This window comes from Chlorocebus sabaeus, chromosome 1 (assembly GCF_047675955.1).
Source record: "Chlorocebus sabaeus isolate Y175 chromosome 1, mChlSab1.0.hap1, whole genome shotgun sequence".
Lineage (NCBI taxonomy): Eukaryota > Metazoa > Chordata > Mammalia > Primates > Cercopithecidae > Chlorocebus > Chlorocebus sabaeus.
The window spans coordinates 58,230,775-58,258,358 of NC_132904.1; the positions used below are offsets into that span (position 1 = coordinate 58,230,775).

At 37.9% G+C, this 27,584-nt stretch overlaps 1 pseudogene; it reads right to left on the reverse strand.

Annotated features, from left to right (window-relative positions):
- Positions 1-571: 571 nt before the first annotated feature.
- LOC103241273 (interferon-induced very large GTPase 1-like) overlaps positions 572-27,584 on the reverse strand; it is a 33,354-nt pseudogene continuing 6,341 nt past the window's right edge.

Sequence of the window (27,584 nt, forward strand, 5' to 3'; positions counted from 1 at the left end):
ATTCCACATGACGGGGGGGGGGGCAGTCTCACAATCATGATGGAAGGAAGGAGGAGCAAGTCACATCTTCCATGGATGGCCACAGGCAAAGAGAGAGCTTGTGTAGAGAAACTCCGGTTTTCAAAGCCATCATATCTCATAAGACCCATTCACTATCACTAGAACAGCATGGGAAAGATCAGCCCGTATGATTCAATCATCTCCCACCAGCTCTGTCCCACAACATGTGGGAATTATGGGAGCTATAAGATGAGATTTGGGTGGGGACACAGAGCCAAATCATACCAGTTCTAATTGTAAAGAGGAGTTATTTTGGGATTGTTCAGATACACTGACTTTTTTTTTTTTTTTTTTTTAAGATGGAGTCTCGCTCTGTCATCCAGGCTGGAGTGCTCCTCCTTCCTTCCATCATGATTGTGAGACTGCCCCCCCCGCCGTCATGTGGAATAATAAGTCCAATAAATCTCTTTCTTTTGTAAATTGCCCAGTCTTGGGTGTGTCTTTATCAACAGTGTGAAAACAGAATAATACGGTAAACTGGTACCAGTAGAGTGGGGTGTTGCTGAAAAGATACCTGAAGATGTGAAAACAATTTTGGAACGGTGTAACAGGCAGAGGTTGGAACAGTTTGGAGGGCTCAGAAGAAGGTAGAAAAATGTGGGAAAGTTTGGGACTTCCTAGAGACTTGTTGAATGGCTTTGACCAATTCTTTCTAGAGACTTGTTGAGTGGCACAATCTCGGCTCACTGCAAGCTCCACCTCCCAGGTTCATGCCATTCTTCTGTCTCAGCCTCCCAAGTAGTTGGGAATACAGGCACCCACCACCATGCCTGGCTAATTTTTTTGTATTTTTAGTAGAGATGGGGTTTCACCATGTTAGCCAGGATGGTCTCAATCTCCTGACCTTGTGATCCGCCTGCCTCAGTCTCCCAGAGCACTGGGATTACAGGCGTGAGTCACCATGCCCGTCCTACACTGACTCTTTTATTCAGACCCTAGGGCTGTTTTGTGGTCATTGAGTATCACTGTTTTTTTCAAATCTTCAAGCATGTCCTTCTTTTGGATTTTGGCCCATGAGTTGGGGATTTTACCTTTACCTATAATTTTTTTCTGATATTTATATTCTAGCTTTGATCTGAAATGAGAAAGAAACCATTCCCAAGATGGCTGGGTGGAAGAATCTGGAGTGATGCTCCAAGTGGCATAATCCCCTTCTGCCTTTTGATACTTCTTATATGGGATTTTTCCACCATTGCTCAAAACCAATGAACAATCACTTGCTACAAAACTAGTAAAGCAATCAATGATAGAATGGCCTGTTTTACACCACTCTTCTCCATAGACAGCCTGAGGTCAGAGGAAGGGAACACCATGGTCTCCATGTGTAGGAATTGTGTTTGTACAAATTGCTCCACAGCAGGGACACTGTTTCCAGCAGCCACAGAGATGTTCAGAGAGCATTTTCTCAATTTTAGAAACCATTACTTTCATAGGCATACTTGAATAATGCTGCTCTATTCTCTTCATTGTGAGATCCAAAGCTGCACTCATGTCTTCTTTGAGAAACTCAGTATCTTTTATCTCCTGGTGTTTAATCCTTGTCAAGTCTCTCTGTGAAAAGATCAAGTTGCTCCCCAGGTGATCACAGAACAAATCCAACCATCCAGTGCTGCTTTTATCTTTACCTACTGATGTGAATTCATGAAGGGCAGAGAGGATGCTATTATTAATGTCAACTAAACTTTTCTCAAAAAAATCTTCATTTTTTTTCCTGCATTGTCTAAACTGTATCTCTTTCTATTGATTTTGATGTAATTCCTTAAAAAGCTATTCTTATTATGAAAGTATTGCCAATAATGATCAAAGTTTTCTTCTCCCAGAGAGATGAGAATGTGTTTCTCCAGGTTAGTCCTGTTTCCACTGAATGCAGGGCAGGTAGCTCACATGCCCCCACAATTTTAATGGTTATTTTTCCCCCATATGATGGTAGAGACAGCAAGAATAAGCTTGTGCCACACAAAATCATAAGTGTTTTGCTGGCGGCTTCTTCTTGACAGGAAATCTTAAACCTCATGAAGGAATCATTTTTCTTGCTTTCTAGATAGTTTACAGGATCATTTGCTCTCTTGAATGCCCTGTGCATTTCTTTACAATTCTCTGTTGCTCATTAGAATAAACACAAACATAAGCTGATAATATATTTATTTTTAAATGTGTATCTTTCCTGAGTAGATGCAGATTTCACTTCTTCCTCTGTTGTCTTTAGAATTTTCTGGAAATATTTTGGATTGTAATCACACTGTTTTTTCCAGATATTGTTAATAGTTTTATTAAATCTTGAAACAATGTGATCAGTAGTCATATTCACGAACTCTTTCTCAAGGATGATTAATGTCATTTACCTGTAATTTTTTTCTGACGATTAATGTCATTGAGAAAGAGATCATGAATATGACTACTGATCACATTGTTTCAAGATTAAGTTATATTCTTATTCAATTTGACATGTTTGTCATAATTGATTTGAAACTTCTCTGCAGAATTTCTTGTCAGTATGTCCAAGACATCCATCTCATGTTTTAAATACTCTGAAAGGATGTTTTCGGAATTCAAATCAGTGTCTGGCTCTGCGACTTTAGGAAGAATTGTGAATACATCACAGACCCTTTTTTCCAATATTGATTGAATTTCTCATGGAAGTCTTCCTCACTCAACTCTTTAGCCTTTACAATTAAAGCCAATTTTTGGCTCCTTTCCAATAATTTGTTTTATAATCTCCCTTTTTCTCATCCAGCATTTCTTAAATTTTTTAAAAAACTAATAAGTTCACTGGCTTTTCTTTTGCTGTCTGAAAGAAGTTGCTTTTTAAGGATTATTAGCTTATTTTCAAAATTGAACTCATTTTTCAAAATTGAGCTTATATTTCCATTGAACTTATATTTCATTCTCTTAGTCTTCATTAAAATGTGTTTCAAGTTCTTGCTTCATGGCTTCATATTCTTCTGTAACTGGAGCCTCAAATGTCCTTGTTTCGAGTGTGTGAATTTTTCTATTCTGAATCTGGTTGATCAGCTGGTTCTGTAAGCCCAGCACACGATTCTTCAGCTCCCAGGTCCAGTGGTTATACATGGTTTCCAGTTTGCTCATGACCATGACTTCTTGGATGTTCCTGAAACCAAAAATAAAGTTCTCATGTACCAAATCTCTCCACACCTTTCAGGTGTGTGCTAGACTTCATTGTGGGTGTTCTCAATATTGATGGGCTTTTTAGTTGCCAAGGTGAGTTGCAATTTGATAGCCTGATTTTGGCACTTCCTTTTACATAGAATCAGTTGGAGAAATTTCTATCCAACTAGAAATATGTCAAATTAAGAACAGGAACAATGAATATCATTCTTATTACTGCTATGCAATCTGTGAATATTTATAACTTCTCTCATCTTTGTCAATACAAATTTCTCCTCAGAAGGAGACTTTTAAGGTTCTTGGACTTCAAAAACTGCTGCCTTGCCCAATGGAAATAATATAACTTCAAAAATAATCCTGAAATTCTGAATGCTTGCCTTATTGAGAATTTATTGCATCTATCTTAAATTTACAATGGATATCTCTGTGTTTTTAAATGGTATGGACACTTAAGAATATCAAATCAGAAGTGTATTTTTGACCTTTCTTCTTAAAATGCAAAGAACAAATAAATGACTCTTACTCTCTTAGTGCTTGTGTTTAATAAAGGACTTGAGTTTTAGAAATTTAAGTCAATGGAGGGATGTAGAAAAAGAGATAGCATCAGATGTTGCAAAAAAAAAATGCTCACACACAGAAGTCACATGTTACCTTAGTGGGCTTCATTTTTCTCACTGTCAGGGCAGGAGCAGATGGGAATTTTGATAAAATAATCGCTGAAACTGAGTGTTTCCTCTTTTTTCTGTAAAGCTCTGAGTTTATCGTGCTTTGGGGCCTAATCACTATTCACCCTATTTAATTAAGAAACTATGAAATGTTAATGCAATATAAAGGGCTATTATCCTCAGAGGTGAAAGGCAAATAAGGGAGCTGATGTGCAGGCATCTCTGTCCATTAGAGATAAGAAAAATGAGAGCTTTGGTTTAGATGGGCAGTTGCAGAGGCAACCATGGTTTCTTCTCTATGAGACCACATTGTGTCATGGGAAGAAAGCTAGACTTAGAGTTCTCCAACTGCTCCTTACTACCTGTATGATCTTGGGTTTGCCATCTATCTCCTGAGATTATTTTTCTTTTTCCTATCTTGAAAACGGCCATTACCCACACCATTTCTCATTAAGATGATCAACTGACATATTTTAGTTTTCTACTGCTGCATAACTAATTACCACAAACTTAGAGGTTTGAAATGGCACACATTTATTATTTTGTAGTTTCTGTAAGCCAGAAGTCTGGGCAAAGTACAGCTATGTTCTCTACTTTAGGATGTCACCAGATTGTAATCTAGCATTGACTGAGATCATGGTATCATCAAGGATTTGACTGGAGCTCTGGTTTGAGTGTTTGTCTATTCTAAATTAATGTTGAAATTTAGTTCCTCTTATGGGGGTGTTAGAAGACGGAGGTTTTGGGAGGTGAGAGGGCCATGAGGGTTCTTCCCTCATAGATAGAATTAACACTGTTATAAAAGGGTGATTTCAGCCCTCTTTTGCCTTTTTGCTCCTCTGCCATGTAAGGACATGGTGTTCCCAATGTAAACAAGGTCCAGTTCCCATATGAACTGTGAACATATGGTGTTCACAAGAAAGCATAAACAGGCTCCCTTTCAATCAGCAGATTTAGAAACAAAAAACAAATACGAAAGTAAAACCTTAGAGCAGGAAGTTTTGCACTGCTCTAAGGATAAACTCAGTTTTCTGTCTCACATAAAGGGCCAAAGCCTGGGGTGAAGCTGTGTGTTGGCAGCCCCAGCCCCAGAAAAGGAACCTACTCTGCATGCACGTCTCTCTGGAGCAACCTGAAGACAGGAGCTTGGCCTCAGGACAGGTAGGTGAAGAACAGAGGAAACAGAGCAGACAGAGGTACAGCAACAGACCCAGAAACTAAAGTAGAAAAAGAAATTGATGTAAATAAACATAGGAAGCAGTAAGACACAAGGAGATTAAGACATGCTGGGAATACAAATGTGGATTTGGCATTGTCATTAATAGAGCACACTAATGTCCAATATGTGGCATTTAAGGGAAGAGAGTGAGCCAGATGGTAGGAAAAGAAAAAAGAGTGGTTCCAAAAAGCTACAAATCTGGGAGAAGGAGTATATAATTGAAACAGACAAAAAACATTTTGGTAACTTTTATTATCAAATAAAAACAAACAATATTTAGGTAAAGAGGGACTTTATTCAAAAGGATCATTACAACAAGAGGAAGGAGAGTATTGCAATAGGAAGAAAAATCCAACCATAAGAGCTATAAGCATCTCAAAGACCAGAGAGAAAAAGATTTCCTTTTATGGTGAAGGATCAACAAAGCTGGAAAGATACCAGTATGGGGATAGGGAAATAACCATGAAATGTTTTACCCAAGGTCAGCTGATTCTTAGAAGAGTCATTAAGGAGGGTTGTATGCTGGATCAGAAGAAAGGTAGATCAAAACTCACGAGCTTGGAAGAGGAAGAGAAATTTAACTGATATTCGGTCAAGTTAATAATCACTTTGTTCCTACTGTCCAGTGAGGATAAACAGTTCAGCTAATCTTTTATAAAGCCGAGAATGAGAATTTAAAAAGTCTGTGTCTGGCCTATCATGAAAAAAAAAGAGACATAAGCCTTATCTAAGTCATATGGGGAAGAGTGGTTTTTTGCAATAATCCCTTTCTCAGAACACCAAAAAGTGGATGGATTTCCTTAACCATAACTATTTTCCAGGAACAAAGGGCTCAAATAAAAAGGTTTCACATTGTTAATTTGACTCATTTGAATAATAGCAAGTATTGCAAACACAGAAAAGAGAGTTACTAACTGGACCTGGAAAATTAATGAAGCTTCACAAATAAAGAGAAACATGAATTGGGTCAGGAGTATAAAATCCTAGGGAGAGAAAGTAGGGAAGGGTTCATATAGTGAAATATGCAGAGTCAAGAAACACCTTGAGGTTCTTGAGGTGGAGGGAAGATGGCTGATGTGGCACTTAAGGGAAGAGAGTGAGCCAGACGGTAGGAAAAGGGAAAAGAGTGGTTATAAAAAGGAATTACAGAGGTTAATTGCTGCCAGATTATGAGGGGTCTTAAAGGCCAGGGTCACGTAGTTTTGATTGTATCTTAAAACAGTGTAGGATTTCAGGTTTGTAAACAAAGAAACAAATGATTTAAATATGATTTTCAGGATGGAATGTAGAAAATAGATCACAAGAGGAGTGAGAAAATAGATTCAAGGGCTACTCTTACAGAATAGGCAAATAGGGCTCACTAATGTCCAATATGTAATGGGTATTCAACAGGAAGCAAAATTATGAGGGAAGAACTAGGAGAACCAAGCTTCCACAACATAAAAGTTTCCTGCTTCACCAGTTCACCATCAAAACTAGGTGGATTTCCTTTATCAAAAATTTTCCCAGAAGAAGATGTGACCAAAAGGCTAGAGCCAGGAATTTAGAATGAGTTTTTAATTGAATAAACCATTCTACATAGTCAATCCAACAAGTCCAAAGAACAACTCCAAATCCAAAGGAATAGTAAGATATAGGGTAGGTGTCAGAGTCTGAGGCAAACTAAAATTTGGTAGAAACTAGAAAAAGCAAGAAGGGCCTAAAGCATTACATAGTTAACAGCAGAGGTAGCATCTCCTCAAAGAGGTACACTCTAACCACACAATCTAAAGTAGTCTTAAGTTACCTTTAATCCCATTACTTCCTTAATTCTTTCTTAGCACTTAAAAAAAATCTGAAAATATTATCACTTATTCATACATTTACAAGTTTATGATCCTTCCTCTATTAAAATGTGAACTCTGTAAGGGTAGGGATCTAATCTATTCATCAGTCAACGTACAGCACCTAGAACTTTTCTCAACACACTGAAAGCCCTCAACAAATATGTGTGAAGGCTGGGCATGGTGGCTCATGCCTGTAATTCCAGCACTTTGGGAGGCCAAGGTGGGTGGATCACCTGAGATCAGGAGTTTGAGACCAGCCTGGCCAACATGGCAAAACACCATTTCCACTAAAACTACAAAAATTAGCCAGGTGTGGTGGCGGAACCTATAATCCCAGCTACTCGGGAGGCTGAGGCAGGAAAATCCCTTTAACTCAGGAGGCGGAGGTTGCAGTGAGCCAAGATCAAGATCATGCCACTTCGCTCCAGCCTGGGCAAAAGAGTAAAACTCCGTCTCAAAAAAAAAATGTGTAAAACAAATTCTGGGACTTTTAGCTTATCTTTGATAAATCTCTAATTCATGTTACTTTGTGATCAATTTCACTTAAAGGAATTTTTCATGATGGATACAAGAAAGGAGAGGCCGTCAACAAAGACAGGTCCTTAAAATTAACAGGATGGAAATATTGTAGAGACATCTAACTTGGTAATTTGAATGTGAGCATCAGGCTTATAGAGAACTTTTAAAGAAAAAGATGTAGGTAGAAGTGAGACTAAACGATGAGAAGTAGATGGAATGAATTCATCAATTCATTTCATCAACAAACATTTATTGAGCCAGATATGCTGAATTGAAATACTTTTTTGAGAAATCTAGAAACAATGAAAATATAAAGAAAATAAAAATTTATAGAACAGGCAGGAACCAGTTTGCATTTAAGTAGTATGGGAAGCCTTGAGCATGTTTTCTTGTCCAGAGTGAAGCAACCAAGAAAGTAAGATGCTCAAGATACCTTAGACTCAAGAGATAGAAAGCAAGACCCTAGGGGAGGTAAGTAGGAGCAGGATTTCAAGGACAGAGTTAGTTGGTATTGCACAGAGATTAAGGACACTTCTTCCTTGGAGATCAGAGAAAACAAAAACACAAGGATGGCTACTACAGTCTTAAATTTGAAGGTGAAACGTTTGAATGTGAGAAAGGCCTGACCAGATGGCTTCTCTAGAATCAGGAAGTGAGGCCATCAAAGGGGACAGAACCCTTAACATGCTCTGTTTGATATAAATCTTTTTGTCACCCTTAGCTTCTTCTCTAGGCTGCAGGTTTTAGGCTCAAAGACTCTCCCATGCATTTTCTTATTTCTCTCTCCATCCCTATTGTCTAGCAAAGTGCCTGGCATTAAGGAAGAGATAGATAATATGATTCAATATGAAACCATGAAGAGGTGATGGCTGATTGTGAGGACTGAAAGAAAGAGAGGTGTCTTTGGAGTCTGAGACGCTGGGAAGATGGGAGTATTATAAATTATTTTTGCCAGTTTTCTTTCTTTATGTGGAAGTGTACAGTGTTATTCTTTTGTATTTGACTTCTTTCTCACAACTTAATATTGTGAGATTAACCCATATTGTTGTGCAGAGCTGTGGTATTTGTTTTCATTGTTGTATAACATTCTATTGTATGAATATGCCAAACTTTATTTACCCATCTGGATGTGGATGGATATTTGGTTTATTTCCAGTTGCAACTTTTGTGAATAGTGCTCCCATGAACATTCTCATAGATGTGTCTTGGTGCAAATGTGCACATATTGGCATTTATCTAGAGATAGAAATCTTGGATTATTTCTGCCACTTTATATGCTATGATTTCTTGATTGGATTCTTTTCCCTACCTTTGTTGTACTTATTAAAACCAATTCCATTTCATTGTAATCGCCTAAGGGAATCACCTTGCCACTACCTAGACAGAGCTGATTCATCAAGACAGGGGAATTGAAATAGAGAAAGAGTAATTCACACAGAGCCAGCTGTGTGGGAGACCGGAGTTTTATTATTACTCGAATCAGTCTCCCCAAGCATTCGGGGAGCAGGGTTTTTAAGGACAACTTGGCGCGTTGGGGGAGGCCAGTGAGCCAAGAGTGCTGACTGGTCAGGGACAAAATCATAGGGAGTTGAAGCTGTCTTCTTGCACTGAGTTGGTTCCTGGGTGGGGGTCCACAAGATCAGATGAGCCAGTTTATCCATCTGGGTGGTGCCAGCTGATCCATCAAGTACAGGATCTACAAAATCTCTCAAGCAATGATCTTAGGAGCAGTTTAGAGAGGCTCAGAATCTTGTAGCCTCCAGCTGCATGACTCCTAAACCATAATTTCTAATCCTGTGGCTAATGTTAGTCCTACAATGGCAATTTAGTCCCCAGGCAAGAAGGAAGTCTGCCCTGGGAAAGGGCTGCCACCGTCTCTGTTTAAACTACAAACTAAGTTTCTCCCAAAGCTAGTTCAGCCCACACCCAGGAATGAACAAGGACAACTTGGAGGTTAGAAGCAAGATGGAGTCAGTTAAGTTAGATCTCTTTCACTGTCTCAGTCACAATTTTACAAAGACGGCTTCATCATTATTCCATTAGTTGGGATATAATCACTCTTTTGTGTGAGTGTCATGACTGCACTCCATCATTATCTGAGACATTCAAAAATAATTTTCTATTAATTTTGCATAAATTCACTGTCACCACGACCACCACATACACTCTGTCCTCATCCACAAAACATTATCTTTCCTATATTGAACCAGCTAGAATTTTAATTAGAAACTGTTCCTAATTTTTACATTATACAACCACAAGTGTTTTGCTAATAGTTTTACTTGTTCCTTTACTACTTTGATTGGTATATAATGTTAGGTTCTGGTCATATTATTTAGAATATGATATTACATATTTATATTATAATCATATCCTAAAATATCATATTATAAAAGAATACTTCCCAGAACTGCAATATGACCTGATTATTTGCATTGAAAGTGTACATCAAATGTTGAAAAGAATAATTATAATGATAAAATTATAATTTCATTATTTAAAAATTTTGTTTTTATAGCTTAGTAATAATTTATAATAATTTATAATTCTATTATTTTATTGTATATTATTATAATTGTAATAATCATATTATTCCTTGTGTTCAACATTTGATATGCATTTTCAATAATTTTACAATATTTCAAGCATTATAATTACTATAAATTATTTTATTATTTATTAGTACTTTGATTTACTCTGTTCAACAGTTAATGTATCAGGAATGAACTTCCATTCACAATTGCTTCAAAGAGAATAAAATACCTAGGAATCCAACTTACAAGGGATGTAAAGGACCTCTTCAAGGAGAACTACAAACCACTGCTCAGTGAAATCAAAGAGGACACAAACAAATGGAAGAACATACCATGCTCATGGATAGGAAGAATCAATATCGTGAAAATGGCCATACTGCTCAAGGTTATTTATAGATTCAATGCCATCCCCATCAAGCTACCAATGAGCTTCTTCACAGAATTGGAAAAAACTGCTTTAAAGTTCATATGGAACCAAAAAAGAGCCCGCATCTCCAAGACAATCCTAAGTCAAAAGAACAAAGCTGGAGGCATCATGCTACCTGACTTCAAACTATACTACAAGGCTACAGTAACCAAAACAGCATGGTACTGGTACCAAAACAGAGATATAGACCAATGGAACAGAACAGAGTCCTCAGAAATAATACCACACATCTACAGCCATCTGATCTTTGACAAACCTGACAAAAACAAGAAATGGGGAAAGGATTCCCTATTTACTAAATGGTGCTGGGAAAATTGGCTAGCCATAAGTAGAAAGCTGAAACTGGATCCTTTCCTTACTCCTTATACGAAAATTAATTCAAGATGGATTAGAGACTTAAATGTTAGACCTAATACCATAAAAATCCTAGAGGAAAACCTAGGTAGTACCATTCAGGACATAGGCATGGGCAAAGACTTCATGTCTAAAACACCAAAAGCAATGGCAGCAAAAGCCAAAATTGACAAATGGGATCTCATTAAACTAAAGAGCTTCTGCACAGCAAAAGAAACTACCATCAGAGTGAACAGGCAACCTACAGAATGGGAGAAAATTTTTGCAATCTACTCATCAGACAAAGGGCTAATATCCAGAACCTACAAAGAACTCAATCAAATTTACAAGAAAAAAACAAACAACCCCATCAAAAAGTGGGCAAAGGATATGAACAGACAGTTCTCAAAAGAAGACATTCATACAGCCAACAGACACATGAAAAAATGCTCATCATCACTGGCCATCAGAGAAATGCAAATCAAAACCACAATGAGATACCATCTCACACCAGTTAGAATGGCGATCATTCAAAAGTCAGGAAACAACAGGTGCTGGAGAGGATGTGGAGAAATAGGAACACTTTTACACTTTTGGTGGGATTGTAAACTAGTTCAACCATTATGGAAAACAGTATGGCGATTCCTCAAGGATCTAGAACTAGATGTACCATATGACCCAGCCATCCCATTACTGGGTATATACCCAAAGGATTATAAATTATGCTGCCATAAAGACACATGCACACGTATGTTTATTGCAGCACTATTCACAATAGCAAAGACTTGGAATCAACCCAAATGTCCATCAGTGACAGATTGGATTAAGAAAATGTGGCACATATACACCATGGAATACTATGCAGCCATAAAAAAGGATGAGTTTGTATCCTTTGTAGGGACATGGATGCAGCTGGAAACCATCATTCTTAGCAAACTATCACAAGAACAGAAAACTAAACACCGCATGTTCTCACTCATAGGTGGGAACTGAACAATGAGATCACTTGGACTCGGGAAGGGGAACATCACACACCGGGGCCTATCATGGGGAGGGGGGAGGGGGGAGGGATTGCATTGGGAGTTATACCTGATGTAAATGACGAATTGATGGGTGCAGCACACCAACATGGCACAAGTATACATATGTAACAAACCTGCACGTTGTGCACATGTACCCTACAACTTAAAGTATAATAATAATAAATAAATTTAAAAAAAAAAAAAAAGAAAAAAAAAACAGTTAATGTATACTTTCAATATCATCAGGTCATACTGCAGCTCTGGGAAGTGTTCCTCTATTGTTTCTTTGATCATTTTTCTCCTCTATTCTTTCTAATCTCTCCTTCTCAAAATTATGTTAGAGTCAGTTAGCATTGGCAGCACTTCTGGATCTATGTTCCATGTCTCTTTAGAGCTCACCTTTTTTCCATTTCTTTATCCTTTGAGGTTATATTCTGAAACAACCCTTGGTTGAACATTCTAGCATAGCAGTACAGTCTTCAGGTGTGTTCATGCAAATATTCAGTCAGAAAGAATACTTTAGTTGGAAACCACGATGCAAAAACTCTCAAATGAGTTGTTTCTATATCCAGGCCATCCAAAATGGCAAAATTAATTTTTTACACTCCCACATTTTCTCCACTGAAAATGTCTCTAGGATAGTGTTTTTTTTCTCCCTTTTTTTTTTTTTTTTTTTTTTTTTTTTTTTTGGAGACAGAGTCTCACTCTGTTGCCCAGGTTAGAGTGCCATGGTGTGATCTCTGCTCACTGCAACCTCCACCTCCTGGGTTCAAGTGATTCTCCTGCCTCAGCCTCCCAAGTTGCTGGGATTACAGGTGCCCACCACCACACCTAGCTAATTTTTGTATTTTTAGTAGAGACAGGGTTTCACCATGTTGGCCAGGCTGGTCTCGAACTCTGGACCTCAGGTGATCCACCCGCCTCAGTCTCCCAAAGTGCTGGGATTACAGACATGAGCCACCATGCCCAGCCAGGATAGTGTTTTTTCAAAATGGGATTGAATACTTAACATTTGGAAGCATGTATTAAATGAACTTTGGAGTGTTTTAGAAAATGATAGTTTCTGAACAATAACTAGGTTTCACATGTCAAAACTTCTGTGACTGGGACTAGGAATTTTTTTAATGTCCCCAGCTGATTTTGTTTAAATAAAGATTGAGAACTGATTTGAAATATTAACTCATACTTCTTACTCTAAATTAGCTTAAAACCAAGCCTGTTTGATGCACCAATATGTCAGGTAAATCAGGCATAGAAGTCAAGACATTAAAAGCCTTCACACCTCCACTAGTTTGCTGCAGCATTTTCCTTTCCTTGAATGAATTCCTGACTTCTCTGAATCTATATCCACAATAGACCAAAGCTGTATTATTGGATAGGAGGAAAAATTATTGTCCAAATTGTTGTCTAAATTTTTCCAGCATCCAAAAGTATGGGTAAATAATCTACCTCTAGCACACAAGTCCTTCTTTGTGGGTAACAGTAGAGCTGACAACAACTAAGGTACATTTTCCTCCTCCTCTTCCATCTTCCCATCACTCACATACCTACTTCTTTCTTATTTGCATGACCCTAGCACCTGTTCTGAGGCATACAAGGCTACAAAGAAGGACTTGTTACCTTTGGAGACTATCAGAACAAGTTCCTAATACAAAAGACTCAGATATGCACACCATTTTATAGGTGTATATTTTAGACAGTAAGTCCGTGAAATGAGAAAACATGATCTTGAAAAATATGTAATTCTGTTACTTGTTATTACATCCTTCCTGGAACCGAAAAAGTTGACTTTTCATGTAACAGCAAAGGATTTCCTCCCAGATACTCTGGACAAAGGAACGGATTCCTTCTTCTTTCCCTAACTATAAAGATAATTACCTTCTGAAAAAAAAAAAAATACCAAAGTGTGTTCTGAAACTACCTACACCTAGTCAATGCTTTTGCATTAATCCTCAGTAAAGATCAATTTAGTAAGCTTCATAACTACCAGGGACTCAGTCTTTGGTGAGAACTAAATATATGAATTAATTTCCACGTTGCTCTAGAGAAAGATATCTTTTTCTGGAGTTTTACTTGTTCCTTGACTAATTTGGTTGAAAGATATCTTTCTCTAGAGCAATGTGGAAATTAATTCATATATTTAGATATTAATTCATATATTAATTCATATGTTTAGATATATTTAGTTCAAAGGTGAAATCTTTTTCTGTTTTGCCTGATGATCAAAAGTGATATCCTGGCTGGGCACGGTGGCTCATGCCTGTAATCTCAGTCCTTTGGGAGGCCAAGGTGGGTGGGTCACCTGAGGTCAGGAGTTCAAGACCAGCCTGGCCAACATGGTGAAACTCCATCTCTACTAAAAATACAAAAAATTAGCTGAGCGTGGTTGCACGTACCTGTAGTTCCAGCTACTTGAGAGGCTGAGGCAGGAGAATCGCTTGAACCCGGGAGACGGAGGTTGCAGTGAGCCAAGATCATGCCATTGCACTCCAGCCTTGGTGACAAGAGTGAAACTCCATCTCAAAAACAAAACGAAACAAAAAAAGTCGTGTCCTTTAGGATACAAACTGATGTTCCCAAATTACTAATAGATCATATCAAAAGTCTGCCAGCTCCCATCAGGGAAAGTCATCTTGAAAACTCTCTTCCGACCCATTTCACTCTTACACATTGCCTCGCAGAGCTTACTCATGCAGAGTGCAGAGTGAGGAGAGTCTGATGGTGTAGTGGGACCTACATTGACTCCCCACCTCCTAGAGCCACACAATGTTTGTCCAAATATGCACCAGATTGTCCAGTAGAGACAATTATCATTGAAAATTCTTCCCGCCTCCCTACATGTCCTGGTCTATCCTCTTGAAATGACAACTCTGAGAATTCTAGCTTAATAGAAACCTTAGAAGGAAAAAGCAACTACAGTTTGTATCCCATTTTTTGGTTCCCTCCTAACCTATTTGGTGGCCAATGGCTATAGGATTTCAAAGGCTAGAGAGTCCCTAGGTCACAACCTCCATCTCCTTGAGGAAAGAATGCCCCTTCTTGGTGAAAAGAACAAAACAAAACAAAATCCAGGACTTGCTAAAAACATTAGCAGAAAAGAGACACAGCATCTCCTGTTACCTTCAGTCTACACCAAAATAATGATAGTCAGTCTCCACATTAAAGCAATTCCCATGCCCGATATTTCTTATTAACTCATAGTAGAAATACCAGGAGATGGGAAGATTCTTCTGAAAGTTACCCAACAGAATCAGATTCCCTGGCTGCAGCTGTGGTATGTAGCTTCCAGTTACAGTACAAAGGAAAAAGGCTTGGCCTTAATTCAGGCCCTGTGTCTTGATCATTACTTTCTTTTTCAATGTCACCTTTCGTATCTTCATCGTAACTTGGCAGAGTAATACAAAAGATTGTATTCATGCTCCCTCTAGTAGCTGATCTGCCATTCTACTTTAAATCTTTGTAGTCACCTGGAGATTGGAGAGAGACCTCTCTATCTGAGGAGCTTCTCTATTTCCTATGTTTCCATCCCCAGTCCTATAGGATTCTCTGGTTCTCTGGTCCTTGGGCCTTGTTCATCCTATTCAAGCAGCCTAACTTTTTTTCTACTATACCTGCTAGCTTCTTAGTTACTTCTGTTCCTTGACCAATCTTTTTTTTTTTTTTTTTTTTTTTTTTTTTTTTTTGAGACTGAGTCTCGCTCTGTTGCCCAGGCTGCTTTGCAGTGGTACAATCTCAGCTCACCACAACCTCTGCCCCTTGGGTTCAAGCAATTCTCATGTCTCAGCCTCCCAAGTAGCTGAGGTTACAGATGCCTGCCACCACCCCCAGCTAATTTTTTGTATTTTTAGTAGAGATGGTGTTTCACCATGTTGGCCAGGCTGGTTTCGAACTGCTGGCCTCAAGTGATCCTCCCGCCTCAGTCTCCCAATGTGCAGGTGTGGGCCACCATGCCACCATGCCCAGCAAACTTTGACCAAACTTAGCCAGAAATCATCCCAACAATTTTACCTTCATCAGATAGAAAGAGATGAAAGCACCAAATGAATTCTATGTCCTGAATAGCCCAGCTACAATTGCTAAGCCTCCTATTCTCCAATTTCTTTCTGCCCACTCGACATGAAATTAGGTGTATAGAGAATATCTTAAAGGTTATCGATATCCCCAAATAACAGCCATACCTTCCTGTTTCCATAAGATACACTCCCTAGGGCTACACTTCTCTCTGTTTCTCTTTGTGTTTTAACTTATCACAGTGAAAAATTCCTGGAACCCAATATAAACATGTATTCATTATAAATTCTCTGGGTTAGCTCTTCTAGGTCCTCAATCATGGCTCCTCTCTATATATTTCCATCAACTCTAAGAAATTCTGTAATCTCTAGGAGAATGAGATGCTCTCTTGGCTTGACAGTGGTAACCTCACTTAGGTCCTCCTTCTCTTCCATGAGAACTTATGTCTTTGAGTCCCACATCCCACTGGGATGGACACTGTAGTTTCAGCAGGGATTTTCAAAAAATTAAAGTAATTTTTTGAAGTAATTAACATTTATTGAGCCCCTACTTTAGGTCAAACACTGGGATAAGCACTTTTTTTGTTTTGTTAGTTGGCAGACAGACAAGGTAGGCTCCATGATTCATGCCTTGTATAATGTCTCCTCTTCTTTTGAGTAATATGGCAGAGGTGAAGGGGTTTTTCAGAGGCAAGTAAAGTCCTAAACTGATTTTGAGTTAACCGAAAGGAAGATTATCTTGAGTAGGCCTGACTTAATCAGGTAAAGCCCTTGAAAAAGAGACTGAGTCTTTCCTTAGGGCAGATACTTATCTCTCCAGTTGCCTTGAAAGGTAAGCCAGTTGTGTTGTGAGAGGAGCTATGGAGAGGGCTATGTAGTAAGAAACTATAGGCAGCCTCCAGGAGTTGAGAGCAGCCCTGGATGACAGCCAACAAGAAAATGGGAACCTCAGTCCAACAACCACAACGCATTGAATTCTGCCAACATATAAGCCTGGAAGTAGTTTTTCTCCAGTCAAGCCTCTGCATAAGAATATAGCTCAGTTGACACCTGGATTGCAGCCTTGTGAGACCCCAAGCAGAGGACTCAGCTAAGTCATGCTGGAGACTCTGACAGTAACTATGATATAGATGTATTGTTTTAAGATACTAAGGTTGTGGTAATTTGTTACACAGCAATATAAAAATAATAGAGATTTCTAGTTTCTAGAAGTTGAGTGATGCTATAACAAATATCTAAAAAACATGGAAACAGCTTTGGAATTGGGAAGTGGGAGCAGGCTAGAATAATTTTGAGGAACATGATAGAAAAAGTCTAAATTTCCCTGGATGGACTATTAGTAGAGATCTAGAATTTAAGGATACTGCAGCGAAGGCTCAGAAGAAAGTAAAGAACATGCTATTGGAGTCAGGAGGAAAAGGATCTTTCTTATATAGTGGCAGAATGACCTAGCAAAATTATGTCCTGGAGTTACATACAAATCAGAGCCTGTAAGTAACAAATTTGGTTATAAAGAGACTTCCAGGCAAAGTGTTGAAGATTTCTCCTGATTTCTTCTTTCAGCTTGTAATAAAATGTGAGATGTGAAAGATAAATTTGAGAAAAGAATTATTAGATAAAAAGAAACCAGAACTACATAATTGTTAAATTATCAGCCTCTCCAAAAGGCAAAACACACTACAATTAAGAGACTCCATCATGAATCTCTGCTGGGTATCACTGTATAATCCTTTGCTGAAAAATCAGAAATATAAAAAGTTTAGATTAATCAGGCACACAAAGTGCTCTTTTAAGAGAATCAGTTTGCCTCCCAGACATCAATCAAACCAAAGTCCTCTAGTCGGAAGCTTCAGGACACTGTCCCTTCCCCTTCTCAGCAGAAGGCCAAAGTATGGAAGGGTTTAAATGAAAATGGTCTATAAATGTGGTTTTTTTCTAATAAACTCTGCTGTAATACATCAAAGACCCACATGTTCTTAAAAACTTAATTCAGCAGAAACACTGCAACTTAAACTGAAAGACAAAGAGAGTACAAAATGAAAGGAGTCTGCTATATGACTCCCCACAAAAAAAAATCCTACTAGCAGGAAGAAGGCTAATAAAACTACTCAGTTGTGAACACATGCTACCTTTCATGAAAAAGGAAGGATGACTCAGAGGGCAGAATTAAGAACCCAGAGAGTAAAACTATGAACCATAGAAAATTACATTCATATCTTGAAACGTAATGAAGGAACGCCAACTATAGCTTTCCCAGCTGGATTTCAAGACTATTATGAAAAAGTGACTCACTTTTAAACTTTTATTTTCCCCTTTTTTGAACTAAAATGCCTATAGCTTTTATCCTATGTCTGTCCCATCATTGTATGTTAGGTATATGGGAGACAGATAATTTGGATCTTTAGTTTCACCAGTCTGTAGACATAGACCAACAGTTCCCCAGAAGGTATACTTAACAGATTACACCTAGGAGTTTAATCCATGCCTGGACTTAATTTAGATAATAAAATTTTGGAGGTCAAGTAATTCATAGTGGGATGACACTCTCAGAACTGGGAAGGGTGTATTAGTCTGTTTTTACATTTCTCTAAAGAAATACCCAAGACACGGTAATTTATACAGAAAAAGGGCTTAATTGACTCCAGAGTTCTGCATGGCTGAGGAAGCCTCAGGAAACTTACAATCATGGCAGAAAGGGAAACAGGCATGTCTTACATGGCAGAAGGAGAGAGAAGAACAGGGGAAACTGCCACTTATAAAACCATCAGATCTCATGAGAACTCACTCACAATCATGAGAACAGCATAGGGGAAACCACCTCCATGATCCAATCACCTCCCACGGGCTCCCTCCCTTGACAAGTGGGGATAACAATTCAAGATGAGATTTGGTTAGGGACATAGAGCCAAACCAAATTTATCAAAGGGGATACATTTATTTATGTGAGAGGAACATGAATCACTGGGGCCCAGAAAGTAGATTGTGGTAAGCAGATCTTAAGGTTCCCATGTCCTGGTGTCCACATATTTATGTAATTTTCTCCCTTGAGTCTAAGTGGGACCTGTGATTTGCTTTTAGCCAATAGAATATGGCAAAGATGATAGGATATAACTCCCATGATCATGTTACATTTTAGAAGCCACCATTCCAGCAGATGAGGACAAGAAGTTCTTCCATGCTGGCTTTGAAAAGGCAAGTCACCATATTTAGAGAAGGCTCAAGGAGAAGAGCATGTGGCAAAGAACTATGGGCAGCCTCTGAGAGCTGAGAATGGCCTCTAGACAAGAAAGTAGGAACCTCAATCCTATAATTATAAGACGAATTCTGTCAACAACCTTAGAAAGCTTGGAGACAGATCTTTACCCAGCTGTCTTAGTCCATTTGTGCTGTTAGAATAGAATACCTGAGACTGGGTAATTTATAAAGAATAGAAATTAATTTTCTTACAGTTTTGCAGGCGGGGAAGTCCAAGATAAAAGCACCAGCATCTGGCAATGGCCTTCTTGCAACATCCTCCAACAGAGAGGAACAACATGTCCTCACATGGCAGAAGAGCACTGAGGAAAAAGAGGACAAAATTCACTCTTTCATAAGAGCATTAATCCCACATATGAGGGCAGAGCCCTCATGACCCTTTTGCTTCCCAAAATTCTCATATTCTAATACCACCACAGTGGGAACCTAATTTCAACATGAGTTTTGGAGCAGACAAACATTCAAACCATAGCACCACTCAAACCTTTGATGAGACCACATCCTCAGCAAACACCTAGATTAAAATCTGGTGAGATCTTAGAGCAGAGAACGTAACTGCACTATACCTGGACTTCTGACTTATAGAAACTGTGAGATAATAAATGTGTGTCTTTAAACCCCCAAATTTATGGTAATTTGCTACACAGCAATAGAAAACTAAAACATGTCATTTGATCATCTTAATAAAAAATGGTTTTGATAATGGCCCTTTTATTACAGAAAAAAGATAAATAATCACAGATAGTAAGTAACAAACTCAAGATCACACAGGTGGTATAGAGCAGACAGAGAACTGTAAATCTGGTTTCCTTCCCATGACATTATGTGGTCTCGAAGAGAATAAACCATGGTTGCCTCTGCAACTGCCCATCTAACCCAAAGCTATCATTTTCCTTGTCCATTATGGGCAAAGCCAACTGAACAACAGCTATTGTTTGCCTTTCACCTCTGAGGATAATAGCCCTTTATGTTGAATTATCATTTCATAGTTTCTCAATTAAATGAAGTGAATAGTAGTCATGCCCAGAAACAGAGTAAACTCAAAACTTTGTGGGAAAAAGAAGAGACATTCAATTTCAGTAACTGTTTCATCAAAATCCCCATCTGTTCCTTCCCTGACAGTGAGAAAAACAAAACCCACTAAGGCAACATGTGATAAGCATATTTTTGCAGTATCTGAGGCTATTTCTTCTTCTTTGTCTCTCCATTAACTTAAATTCTTAAAACTCTCAGGTGCTTTTTTAAACACAAAAGCTAACAAAGTCCTTCATTTGTTCTTTTCATTTTAAGAAGAAATGTCATAATACACGTCTGATCTGATATTCTAATAGCCATACCATTTAAGAACAGAGTGATATCCATTCTAAATTTAATATAGATGTAATAAATGCTCAAGTAAGACAAGCACTCAGAATTTCAGGCTTATTTTTGAAGTTGTGTTATTTCCATTGGGCATGGCAACAATTTCTGAAGTCCACGATAGTTTGTTTGTTTTTTGTTGTTGTTGTTGTTGTTGTTTTGAGACAGAGTCTCTCTCTATAGCCCTGGCTGAAGTACAGTGGTGCAATCTCAGCTCACTGCAGCCTGCGCCTCCCGAGTTCAAGCGATTCTCCTGCCTCAGCCTCCCTAGTAGCTGGGATTACAGGCATGTGCCACCACGCCCAGCTAATTTTTGTATTTTTAGTAGAGACAGGCTTTCACAATATTGGCCAGGTTGGTCTTGAACCCCTGACCTCAAGTGATCCACCCACCTCTGCCTCCCAAAGTACTGGGATTACAGGCATGAGCCACCAAGCCCAGCCAAGTCCAAGAGACTTTTAAGACTCCTTTGTTCAAATAAGTCTTCCAAGGAGAAATGTATATTAAGAGAGACAAAAAGAAGTTAGCAGTTATAGACACATTCAGAGATTGCATAGTAGTAATAAGAATAATATTCATTGTTACTGCTCTTAATTTGACATATTTCTACTTCGACAGAAGTTTCTCTGTAAATACAAGGAAGTAAGGAAATCTTCTCCCTATATCTTCCTAAGATTCCATTCTGCTAGAGGTTTTTCATTGAGAAGACTCAACTTTTTGAGACACAACTCTGGTATTGTGTTATGAAAAAAAGAGCAGGCCTAGTTTACTAGGAGAAAAAGTAGAGAAAGAATTGAACAGAATTTTTCTTTAATGATAATGGAACATGTATTCATGTGATATTTTCTCTATATTTCCTATATAGCTCAGAAAGGAGTCCAGTTTTTAGCAGAACACAACAGGGCCCCTACAAAGAAAGCTTTTTCTGCAGCTGAGGATACACTAACTTTAGGAAAGATCAGAGAAATGCCTGACAGGAAGAGATCAGCAATCCTAGCTGTCACTGACTCTCCATCTGACTTCGCCTCTCTGCCCCACAGTTCCAAATGTCATTTTGTCCAAGCTGGAGATGGCTTCCTGGATCATTGGGCTCTTGTTTTCCTCCAGGAAAAGATTTATGTAGGCAACTTCCTTTAGTTTATTCAGAATAAAGCTGGAATTTTCCCAAATCAACTAGAAAACAGGCAGTAAAGGAAAGAAACATGGAAACCTAAAAATAGGAAAGTTTTCAGAACATACATTATTCGGTCAGTTCTTAAAAGTGCTCAGTCATCACGAGTACTGTGTTCCATCTTCAGGACTCAAAACTGAAGAAGACATAATCTCTGTTTCTGGGGATTACAGTCAGTGAGCCAAGGGGAAACAGAGAAGACTATGAAGGATTACAGGATTACAGTCAAGAGTGTGTGGTAAACGTTTTAACAACCAGCTCTTCAGAAAATAAAATTCCTGTTTTGTAGCATTTGCCTGTTTCTATTACATAAATATCCTTTCTGTGTCTGCTTTCAAATGACCAACTCCAGTTTGAAATTGTGAGACATGCAAAGTAACACATCATTATATAATATACCCTCTCCCTCTTCTTTACACACACACACATATATGCAATGAAAAAACATAGACTTGGATTCAGCAACATAAATTATAGTAAAATAATCAGAAAGTGATGGGTTTTGAGTTTTACTGCCCTTGTTTTTATATACTTTATTTAATTAAAAATCTATATAATTTTTATTGAAGTGAAATTAACATAACATAAAATTAACCACTTTAAATTGTACAGTTTAGTGGAATTTAGAACATTCACAAGGTTGTGAAACAACCACCTTGATCATATTCCAAAATATTTTTATCACCTCAAAAGAAAACCTCATACTCACTAAGCAGTCACTCCCCAGTTCCACCTCACCTAGCCCTTGCCAACAACCAATCTTCCATTAGTCTCTATGGATTTATCTCTTTTGAATATTTCATATACAGGGAGTCACATAATATTTGAACTTTTTGATCTGGCTTAAGCATAAGGTTTTCAAGTTTCATCTACTTGCATTTCAAAGTTTATCACTTAGCATAAGGTTTTCAAGGTTTATCTACATTGTAGCAAACATCAATACTCCCTTCATTTTATGGTTGAATAGTATTCCATTGTCTGGATATACTACATTTTGTTTATCCATCATCATATGATAGACATTTGGGTTACTTCCAACCTTTTTTTGGCTACTGTAAAAAAGACTACTGTGAACATTCATGTAGAAGCATTTGTTTGAATACCTATTTTCAATTAATTAGAGTATATAGTAGAATTGTTGGGCCACACGGTAACTAAAATTAAACTTTTTAAGGAACCAAAAGACTGTTTCCTATTACAGCAGCATCATTTAGCATTCCTACCAACAACATATGGAAAATTCACTTTCTGGACATCATGTCATCACTTGTTATTTTTCTTCATTATTATTATGATACTTATCCTAATAGGTGTGAAGTGGCATTTTAGTGTGATACAGATGTCCTTTTTCTATAACTAATGATATTAAGCATCTTTTGATGTGCTTACATTTTCCTTGAGGAACTTTCTATTCAAGTACCATGCCATTTTTATACTTGGGTTGCTTGCCTTTTTGTTGTTGAGTTATAAGGGTTCTTTATATTTTCTGGATATTAAACTTATCAAATATACAACTTGCAAATATTTTCTCCCATTCTTTGGATTGATTTTATATTTTCTTTTTCTCTTTTTTTACTGATTCATAAGAATTGTACATTTTGGGGTATACATGATAGTTTGATATATACATACAATGTGTATTGATCAAATTAGGAAAATTGAGATATCTATCACCATTAGCATTTATCTTTTATGTTGTGAACATTCCAATTCTTCTCTCTTAGCTATTTTAAAATATATAATACATTATTGTTAACTATTGTCACTCTACTGTAGTACCAACATGAGATCTTATTCCCTCTTTCTAACTGTATTTTTTGTATCCATTAACCAATCCCTCATCATTCCCCTCACCACCCGTCCAATTCTTAAATCTAAGACCTAAAACTATGAAACTCCTAGAAGAAAACACTGGGGAAACTCTTTAAGACTTTTTTTATATTTGTATGCTTTTAGCCTCAATTTCATTTATTCTTGCTCTGATCTTTATTTCTTTCCTTCTACTATTTTTAGCTTTGGTTTATTCTTGCTTTTCTAGTTTCCTGAGGTGCATCATTAGGTTGTTTATTTGAAATCTTTCATTTTTTTTTATGTAGGCATTTACTGCTATAAAATTCCCTCTTAGTACTTCTTTTGCTGTAGCCCATTGATTTTAGTATGTTGTCTTTTCACTTTCCTTTATTTCAAGAAATTATTTAAATTCCTTCTTAATTTCTTCATTAGCCAATAGTTAGTCAGGAACACATAACTTCCATGTGTTTGTATAGTTTCCAAGGTGCCTCTTACTGATTTCCAGTTTTATTCACTGTGCTTAGAAAATACACTTAGTATGATCTTGATTTCTTTGAATTTGTTGAGATTGGTTTTGTGTCATTGCTTATGGTCTGTCCTAGAAAATATTCCACGTGCCAATGAGAGGAATATGTATTCTGTGGAAGTTTGGTGAAGTGTTCTATAGATGTCATTTAGGTCTAATGTGTAGGTTAACTCTACTTTTTCTTTGTTGATTTTCTGTCTGGATGATCTGTCCATTACTGAGAGTACGGTGTTGAAGACCCCCACTATTATTATATTGCAGTCTATCTCTCCCTTTAGATCTATTAATGCTTGCTTTATATACTAAGGAGCTTCAGTGTTAGGTACATATAGGTTTATAATTGTTGTATCTCTGATATAGTGTAAATGTTTGTCCCCTCCATGTCTCATCTTGAAATGTGATCTCAAGTATTGGAGGTGGGCATAGTGAGGAATGTTTAGTTCATGGGAGAAGATCCTTTATGAATGTTTTGGTGTCCTCCTCAGTGTAATGAGTGAGTTCTCACTCTAGTAGTTTATGCAAAAGCTGGTTGTTTAAAAGAGCCTGGCATCTCACTCCTGCACTCCCTCTCATTATGTGACATGCCTGCTCCCCCTTCAGATTCTACCATGATGGAAGCTTCCTGAGGCCTCACCAGAAGCAGATGGTGGCGATATGCTTCTTGTACAGTCTGCAAAACCATGAGCCCAAATAAACTTGTCTTCCTTATAAATTACTCAGCCTCAGGTATTTCTGTATACCAATGCAAAAAGGATTAATACAATTTTCTTGTTGAATTGACCATTTTATCATCATATAGTGACTTTCTTTGTCTTTTGTTATAGTCTTTCATTTGAAGTCTATTTTAGCTGATGTAAGTATAGCTACTCTTGACCTTTTCCTGTTTCCAGTTGTATGGAATATATTTTTCCCCTCCTTTACTATCAGTCTATGTGTGACTTTATAAGTGAAGTGAGTATGTTGAAGCCAGCATATGGTTGGGTCTTGTTTATTTATAAATTCACCCAATCAATACCTATTAACTGGAGAACTGGGATTATTTACATTCAGTGTTAATTTTGATAAATTACTGCCATTGTGTTGCTTGTTTTCGTTTGTTTTGAGAGTCCTCTCTTTCTTTTTTACTTTCTTACTGTCTTCTTTTGTTGTTAGTAATTTTCTCTGGTGGTATGTTTTAATTTGTTGTTTTTTATTTTTAGTGAACTTATTATAGCCTGTTGTGCTGTGATTAACATCAGGCTTACAGAAAATTTCTTATAGATATAAAAAATTATTTTTAAAAGATGACAACTTAGACTACATATAAAAGAATACAAACAGGCCGGGTGCCGTGGCTCGCGCCTGTAATCCCAGCACTTTAGGAGGCCGAGGCAGGCGGATCACAAGGTCAGGAGTTGGAGACCATGGTGAAACCCTGTCTCTATTAAAAATACAAAAAAAAATTAGCCAGGAGCCGTGGCGGGCGCCTGTGGTCCCAACTACTCAGGAGGCTGAGGCAGGAGAATGGCGTGAACCCGGAAGGCGGAGCTTGCAGTGAGTCGAGATTAAGCCACTGCACTCCAGCCTGGGCAACAGAGCGAGATTCTGTCTCAAAAAAACAGAATATAAACAAATCAAAAAATCCAACGAATTCTACATTTTAACTCCATGTCCCCATATTTTGACTTTTGGTTGTCTCAATTTACATATTTTAATATCATCTATCTTTTACCAGGTTGCTATACCTGTATTTTTCCTCTGGTCTTTGATTCAGGATCTATTATTTTTGATAGATTTGGGCTTTTGTGCTTCATACTAACATGTTAAGTGAATTGCACATTACAATTATAGTAATAGAGTATTCTTGGTTTGTCCATTTACTTAATTTTTCCAGTGAATTTTATGTCATGAAAAGTTTATCTTTCCACATTAGTGTTTTTTCTTTCAGATTGAATAACTCCCTTAAGTATTACTTGCAAGAAAGGTCTGGTGGTGGTGAATTCTCCCAGATTTTGTTTGTCTACGAAAGACTTCCTCTCTCCTTCATATTTAAAGGGTATTTTTGCTGCATTTAGAATTCCTGGGTAGCAGTTTTCTGTCTTTGAGCATTTGAAAATGTCACTCCATGCCCTCCTGACCTATACAGTATCCAGCAAGAACTCTGTTGCCAGATGAACTGGACCTTCTTCATATGTTATTTGCTTTTGCTTTTTTTTCTGCTTTTACAATCCTTTCTTTGTCTTTGACTTCTTCAAAGTCATATCTCTTCAGGTAGTCTTATTTGGATTGAACGTTTGATGTTCTCAGACCTTCCTGTACCAGAATATTTATATCTTTCTCAAGTTTCAGAAAGTTTTCTCTCTGTATATATATATATATATATATATATATATATATATATATATATATATATATATTTTGAGGCAGGGTCTCACTCTGTCACCCAGGCTGCAGTACAGTGGCATGATCATGCTCACTGCAACTTCCATCTCCCGGGCTCAAGAGATCCTCCCATCTCAGCTTCCCAAGTAACTGAGACCACAGGCACATACCACCACGCCCAGCTAATTTTTGAATTTTTCTGTAGAGACAGGGGCTTGCCATGCTGCCCAGGCTGGCTTCAAACTCCTGGGCTCAAGCAATCTACGCACCTCAGCCTCCCAAATTGCTGGGATTACCAGGTGTGAGCCACCATGCCCATCCTGTTTTTGTTTTTTGGGTTTTTTAAATAAGCCTTCTACCGCTTACTCTCTTACTCTTGCTCAGCTCCCTCTTGAACAGCAACAATTTTTACATTTGGTCTCTTAAGGTAATTTTCTATATCTTGCGCCTAGGTGGTCTTTGTTCCTTTCATTATTTTTCCTCATCAGACTACTTTCAAATAGCCAGTCTTTTTTTTTTTTTTTAATTTATTTATTATTATTAAACTTCAAGTTGTAGGGTACATGTGCACAACGTGCAGGTTTGTTACATATGTATACTTGTGCCATGTTGGTGTGCTGCACCCATCAACTCGTCATTTACATCAGGTATAACTCCCAATGCAATCCCTCCCCCCTCCCCCCTCCCCATGATAGGCCCCGGTGTGTGATGTTCCCCTTCCCAAGTCCAAGTGATCTCATTGTTCAGTTCCCGCCTATGAGTGAGAACATGCGGTGTTTGGTTTTCTGTTCTTGTGATAGTTTGCTAAGAATGATGGTTTCCAGCTGCATCCATGTCCCTACAAAGCACACAAACTCATCCTTTTTTATGGCTGCATAGTATTCCATGGTGTATATGTGCCACATTTTCTTAATCCAATCTGTCACTGATGGACATTTGGGTTGATTCCAAGTCTTTGCTATTGTGAATAGTGCTGCAATAAACATACATGTGCATGTGTCTTTATAGCACCATAATTTATAATCCTTTGGGTATATACCTAGTAATGGGATGGCTGGGTCGTATGGTACATCTAGTTCTAGATCCTTGAGGAATTGCCATACTGTTTTCCATAATGGTTGAACTAGTTTACAATCCCACCAACAGTGTAAAAGTGTTCCTATTTCTCCACATCCTCTCCAGCACCTGTTGTTTCCTGACTTTTGAATGATCGCCATTCTAACTGGTGTGAGATGGTATCTCATTGTGGTTTTGATTTGCATTTCTCTGATGGCCAGTGATGATGAGCATTTTTTCATGTGTCTGTTGGCTGTATGAATGTCTTCTGTTGAGAACTGTCTGTTCATATCCTTTGCCCACTTTTTGATGGGGTTGTTTGTT